General features: G+C 38.9%; 1 pseudogene across 1 annotated transcript; it reads left to right on the forward strand.

The window, feature by feature from the left end:
* The first annotated feature begins 1,806 nt into the window (after positions 1-1,806).
* Positions 1,807-4,802, forward strand: LOC306652620 (5'-AMP-activated protein kinase subunit beta-2-like; annotated as a pseudogene). The gene has a single exon. The product of its transcript is annotated as a 5'-AMP-activated protein kinase subunit beta-2-like (transcript).
* The last annotated feature ends 1,833 nt before the right edge of the window (positions 4,803-6,635 follow it).

Consider the following 6,635-nt stretch of genomic DNA (forward strand, 5'->3'; position numbering starts at 1 on the left):
TGAATATTTTCTTAACTCTCAGACAACTTGAGCCCTCAAGGAGACCTCAGGAAGTAGAGAAAAAAAATTTTTTTCTTCATTCCTACTTCAGTCACTTAATTTTTAAAAATCCCCTCACCTCTCCTCATTTTCAAATAACTAGAAATCCTACTTTCTTTCTGTTTGAAAAGCAGTTGATGGTTATCTAAACCTAGAGAATATGCCAACACATACCATTGACATCTTTGTAAACTGAGGGGTGAATGTATTATTCCAATGCTTCCTATTTTGTTTTTCTCTCATGGTGTAACTCTTCAGATGGTCACTCAGATCAAGTAATTTTCTCTCAGAAGCTTAACTCTCCAAAATTTAGTTGATAAGCAAGAATAAAATTCCTACCTGAAGAAACAAAATATAAAATGGAGCAAGGCTATCTGTTCACTAGATCACTGTCATGAGCAGTGCTCAGGACAAACATTAGGTTTTTATGAGGCCAGCTATCACTAAGGCCTCAGTAAGTATTATGACCAATTGATGACATCACAGTCCTGGGTCCTAGTCAGTCTTCATGGTACTGCAGCATTGCTAAAGTCCAACATCTGAGGTGATTCCTTTATACAGAGTATATTTTATCATTAACTTGAATTTTCATTCTTGCAATTGATAGCAAAATTAGAGATGGTATGGATTAAACAAAGAAAATTCTTCTGTGTATCTATGAACACTGCATTACTCAATCTCCCCAATGGTGATACAGCTATACCACAGAGGGTCAGACTCAACACCATACTTGTCTCATATAAAAATAAAGATTATATATCATAAGTAGCATTGACAGCATACAGAAACCTACATGAGATGCTTGTTGGAAAGTGGGTATGGATCTGAGGGTCTCTCATTCATCCATAATCATCTAACAGTTATTAAATGTCTCTGCTTCTGACAATAGTCTCATGTAACTTCACAGCCAGAATACCTCTCCTGTCACTCTTTCTCACAATTTCCACATTGGCACATTCACCATATCTGGGATTTCTAAGAATTGCTGTTCTCATCAAGCCCATATTTTTCACACTACTTACTTCTATTCTTTAGTCCAATTTGACTTTGAAAAACATGTAGATTCTATACAAAGTTTGAGCTCTGATGAAGTCTTTTTACTCCCACCAACTTTGCAAGCACTTTGTCTTTGAGGGTCCATATGTTTTTATGATTATTTTTCTTTTATTTTGGTAGAAGGATTGGAACCCATTGATGCTTAACTTCTGAGCCACCACCCCCACCGTTTTCATTTTTTTGAGTAGGATCTTGCTAAGTTGCTTAGGGTCTTGCTACATTGCAGATGCTGGCTTTGAAATTGCAATACTCCTGCCTCAGACTCCTGAATTTTGAGATTACAGGTGCATTCCACCATGCCCAGCACCATTACTCTTAATAATTATCATAGTTTAGACTCCTTTGTTCTTTATACATACATAGGCTCATTACTCTGGGTGCTCTCTTAAGTACCATGACCACTGAATAGAAGGCCACATTTATTGATAAAATTTCCACATTTTAAGCTAATTTAAAATGTATGAGAGGTGGGCGGGCGGGTCAGGAGCCAGGTAGCCAGCAGCAGGAACGTGCAGGGGTGGCCCCGCGCCATGGGCCTTGTAGCCATTTTAGGAGGAAACCCAGATCCCTGGTTCGGGGTGTGGCTTCAATTTCAGTAACTTTATTGGTGGCCTTGCCTGCAGGACGGCCAACCCGCCCGTGGTCCTGGGAAGAGGGAGTGCATCGCTGGAGCTCTCCACTCCAGGTGGCCCCCCAACTCGAGCTGCAGCCATGGGAAACACCACCAGCATCCGGGTGTCCGGGGAGCTTCATAGCGCCAAGGCTGCACGCACGGAGGGCGGTGGTGGACATGCCCCAGGCAAGGAGCACAAGATCATAGTGGGCAGCACCGACGACCTCGGCATCTTCAGCCTGCTGGACTCCAAGCTCCCTGGGGACAAAGAGTTTGTATCTTGGCAGCAGGATTTGGATGACTAAATAAAGCCCACCCAGCAGGCCCAGCCTACTGTTATCCACTGATCTGAAGGAGGCAAGGAGGTCTTCATTTCTGGGTCTTTCAACAATGGGAGCACCAAGATTCCACTGATTAAGAGCCATAATGACTTTGTTGCCATTTTGGATCTCCCTGAGGGAGAGCACAAATACAAGTTTTTTGTAGATGGACAATGGGTTCATGATCCATCAGAGCCTGTGGTTACCAGTCAGCTTGGCACAATTAACAATTTGATCCATGTCAAGAAATCTGATTTTGAGGTGTTTGATGCTTTAAAACTAGATTCTATGGAAAGCTCTGAGACATCTTGTGGAGATCTTTCCAGCTCACCCCCTGGGCCTTATGGTCAAGAAATGTATGTATTTCAATCTGAAGAGAGATTCAAATCCCCACCCATCCTTCCTCCTCACCTACTCCAAGTTATTCTTAACAAGGACACTAATATTTCTTGTGATCCAGCCTTACTTTCAGAGCCCAACCATGTTATGCTGAACCATCTCTATGCATTATCTATTAAGGACAGTGTGATGGTCCTTAGTGCAACCCATCGCTACAAGAAGAAGTATGTCACTACGCTGCTGTACAAACCCATCTGAAGGCATCCTGTCTTGCCTCCATGGATTCAGGAGAAGCTTCTCCCTTGCTTTTGAACTGAACCAGTCTTACCTGAGACTGGAAGGCTGAATTGCTTTGAGGCCAATATGTGTGTTTTAGAGCCTCTGAATAGGATGCTTTGCTTTTGCATTTGATTGCAGATAAGAGCTTTATGAGTTCATGGGATTTATTTTAAGAAGAAAACATATATATATGAGACAAAGGTTACTGGAAGCCTCCTAGCCCCAGCTAGATATATTCTTTCTGTCTGTGGGTATTTGCCAAGACATGTTTGGGGAAGCTTCAGGAATAACTATATGGGGAGGTTTATTCCTAAAATGTAAGAAGAGCAAACTCTTAGGATCCTTGTTGGGTAAATATTCTATCACTACTACCTTGGGAGTCCAAGAAATGGACTTGGCTAGACTGCTGCCCTACTTACAGCTTCTGCCTTGCAGGGGCAGCTTCTCTTTCATGGGGTCTCTCTATTTTCACAGTGTGTGGCACAGTCTCTGTTTTTTTTTTTATGTAACAGATGCCTCACAAGAAGGCTTTGTTCTCTCATTTCACATTCTTCCTTTACTAGCCTCATTCAGATCCCATACCTGACCCCTCTAATATAAAATTTACTCAGTAAGTGACGCCTTTGAAAAGTTGTGTTGGACCTGACCCACCTTATTGATTAGGGCTGTCAGAAGATCTCCTTTTTAGCCCATCAGAGGTCTAAGCCACTTTGTTATGACTTGTTTTAAATTTCTACTGAAGAAAATATGGTTCAACCTTCTAAAAAAGGCATAATGCAGAAGATCTATTTTTTGTTTTAATTTGCTACTACAGCTTTGGCTGTATGATTCATTTCCATAAGTTTTCCCATTTGGCCTGACCTTGCTTCCAGCTATGCTTTCTCAGAGCATACAGCTCTGCAGATAGACATGGACCAGGGAACACTTCCAGGACTTTCATCCGTGAAATATTTTTAGGTTCCTGCATTTTTCTTTAATTAAAAATATGCCCTTTCATTGGTCTTAAAGAGACTATATTGAAGAACTTCAGACTTTTAATAAATGGTCCTTAAGATTTTCTTCTCTAGTCCAGAGAAGACTACACTCTTATATTAATATGGCCAGATCCATGTTCAACTTTACACCAAGTACTGCTCTTGGTAGAAGTTCATACAGACTCATTGATACACATAATAGATTCCCTTAACTCTTAAGATGTATAAGGCCAAGAAGCAAGAAAGTACTCCTGGAAGGCTCTTTGTACTAAATAGTAATAAGATAATTTTTTTATTTTATTTTTGCCTCTTCTTTTTAAATGTTTTCAGTAAGGAAGTAGGGTCACTGATTTCCATTTATGGACTGGAAAGTATTCAATTCACCCTTGGGGTTCAGAGATAAAACATGTTTTTCCAAGTATCTTGGCTCTTCCATTTTACAGATAAATGCAAGTCAAACTTTCAACCTTGAAGGAGGCCATACTTGATGGTTGAGAGACATCTTGATTGCTAAGATGAGCCCAGCCACACTGAAAGGGCACCTATAGGTCAGTTTAGCTACCTCTGTTTTTTCCATGCAAAGTTGACCATACAGTTCTCCTTGGGAATATAGACCTCTTTGATCCCAGATATGATAAGCAGTAAGGTGTGGGCTTGTTGTTTTCCAGGGAATGAAAACTAATAAGTGCTGTGGTAGTTAATTGCTGAGAGTAGGTACTGCTTTTGCCTTTCAAAGCCACTTTCTGCAACAAAAGGCTTTTGTGGAGAACCTTTTATGGTCCAAACCATTTTGTCAGTGGTAGCTATTTTAAAAATCCAGGCCAAATCCTATTTTAACCAACTCTCAGGATCTATATAGTCTTCAGTTGTGCTGGAATTTTGTTTTTATTCTACATCCATTAAATAATTGGCCACCTAGAAGGATTCAAATCCTGGTTGTTACATGGAGGATTTGTCATATTCATTTCTTGTCAATAGTATTGAAATGCAATTATCTGTGTTAATGTATCAAACTTTTTACTCCACATAGGTGTATCTGTAAAGTGGAACAGAAAAAGAAATATCTTCAATGTGTCTCAGGCCAGAGGCTTCTTGTCAGTTGGGTCTGGCTCTAATGAGAGTAGGTTTTGTTGCTGGTAAAATCTGGAAATGTACAGATTTATTTCCCAAATTCTTATCGTTCAGCCAGATGTGAAATGGGTGCCTATCAGTGGGTATGGAAGGGAATGGGTAGGGGGAATTGGGTAATGACTACTTCAACACTGTCCCTTTTCTATCCTGCTAATAAATGGCCCTGAGATACCCTGTTTTGGTCTATCACCAAGAAACTGTTCTGGACAGGGAAGAAAGGTAGCCTAAAGTACAACTCACTCCCCTTTTATAATGGTTACTTAAAGGGATAGATTATTTTCTTTAGAAGAGAATGTTAGAGCTTGAAAATGAATAAAGGCAAAAATAAATTTTTAATTTTTTTTTGACCTCTAGGAATTTTGCTGAGTCAAAGTTGGCAGGATAAGAAAATAGCCCTTAAAGGTGGGCTGACCCTTAAACAACAACAGTATGGTTTTGTGATTGTGGGGAAAAGAAAGAAGAGTGAGTTGAGGAGTAAGATCAGGAAAATAAAGAATTAAGCAACTGAAAATAATTTTTATAAAAAATTTAAATCAGACACAACCTGGTGATACATCCTTGGATCTCATTGTACAAAACTTAGCATTATGTGGAACATCTTCCCTTTGCTTCTTGTTCCTGTTTGTTGCTTTAACTTCTTTTGTCAGACAGACTCTACCAGAGTCTAAAGTTAAATGTTACATAAAATATATAGTTTAGTCATCTCACTGGTATGGAAAATTTCCACACCAGAGTTAGTAGGTTGCATTAGGCTCAGACTTGAATGAGATTTAACCACAGTAGGCAACACCCCTGCAGGGCATACGTACCCTCAATAGTGCTGACTATTTTTTAACACATGCTTGTATGATTAACATGTGTAAAACAGTCATCCAAGAGATGTTTCTGAGAGGATCCGACAAGCCAGGCCCACACATTTTTTCCAGTTATTTTTAGTCCTTGTAAATCTAATGAACTTCAGATAAAACTTTTGAAAAGTGTTAGTATTCTATGCATGCTGCTAAAGTGAAGAGGAGTTTGGAAAGAAGTGATATCTCAAGACTGGGTTTATAGTAATTTGGGGTATAAACAAAGGAGAAACACTAATGATAGAATTCCCTGCTATCATTGGGGAAATAGGGCTTTCAAAATTTTGACCTCAATTTAAAATGATATGCAATAGTCAATGTTTGTGTGTTTGAAATATATTCTATTCTCAGAGATTTCTACATCCTCCCATTCTAGCAATTTGGGGCATGGGCTAATAAGCAGAACTATAATTTGTTCACATATTATTCTGACTCATCCTTAAAGTCAAGTTTTTACTGTCTTCTACCAGGAGCTGCTGACTCCAGTTACCCATGGGATGAAGGACCTGGTAGGAGTAAGGGTTTTTCAAAACTTTATGGGTGTAGGCATTTGTCTTTCCTTAAGTGCCAATCACAACTGGAGATTGAAAGACTGATTTCTGCAATGAAACTACACTTTTGGAGTAAAAAGCCAAATCTTTTTTAAAATTATAATAGAAGGAAGGAAGAAAAAAAAAAAAAAACCTCAAGTCTGTTACTTGTATAATCCAATTATGAGCCATGGAGTCCCTCCAGGATTCTCATTTGGGCCTTGTGTGATTTGTTATTCTTACTTGTGCTTTGGAGTGAATAAACTTCATTAAAAAATAAAAAAAATAATAAAATGTAAAATACAACAGAGTTACTATCTTGCATATATCAAATTGGTAAAAATGGGAGGTCAAAACTATACAAAATGATTATCTGGATACAATCTCATGAGGATTCTTCATGAACTGAAATACTGATTTAGGTGCCATATTGGAGAATCAGGCTATGTTTCATAAAAGTAGACATTCAAATAAACTACTACTTTATAATCTCACTGTATAAGGAA

The sequence above is a fragment of the Sciurus vulgaris genome (assembly GCF_902686455.1).
Source record: "Sciurus vulgaris genome assembly, contig: HiC_scaffold_335_arrow_ctg1, whole genome shotgun sequence".
NCBI lineage: Eukaryota > Metazoa > Chordata > Mammalia > Rodentia > Sciuridae > Sciurus > Sciurus vulgaris.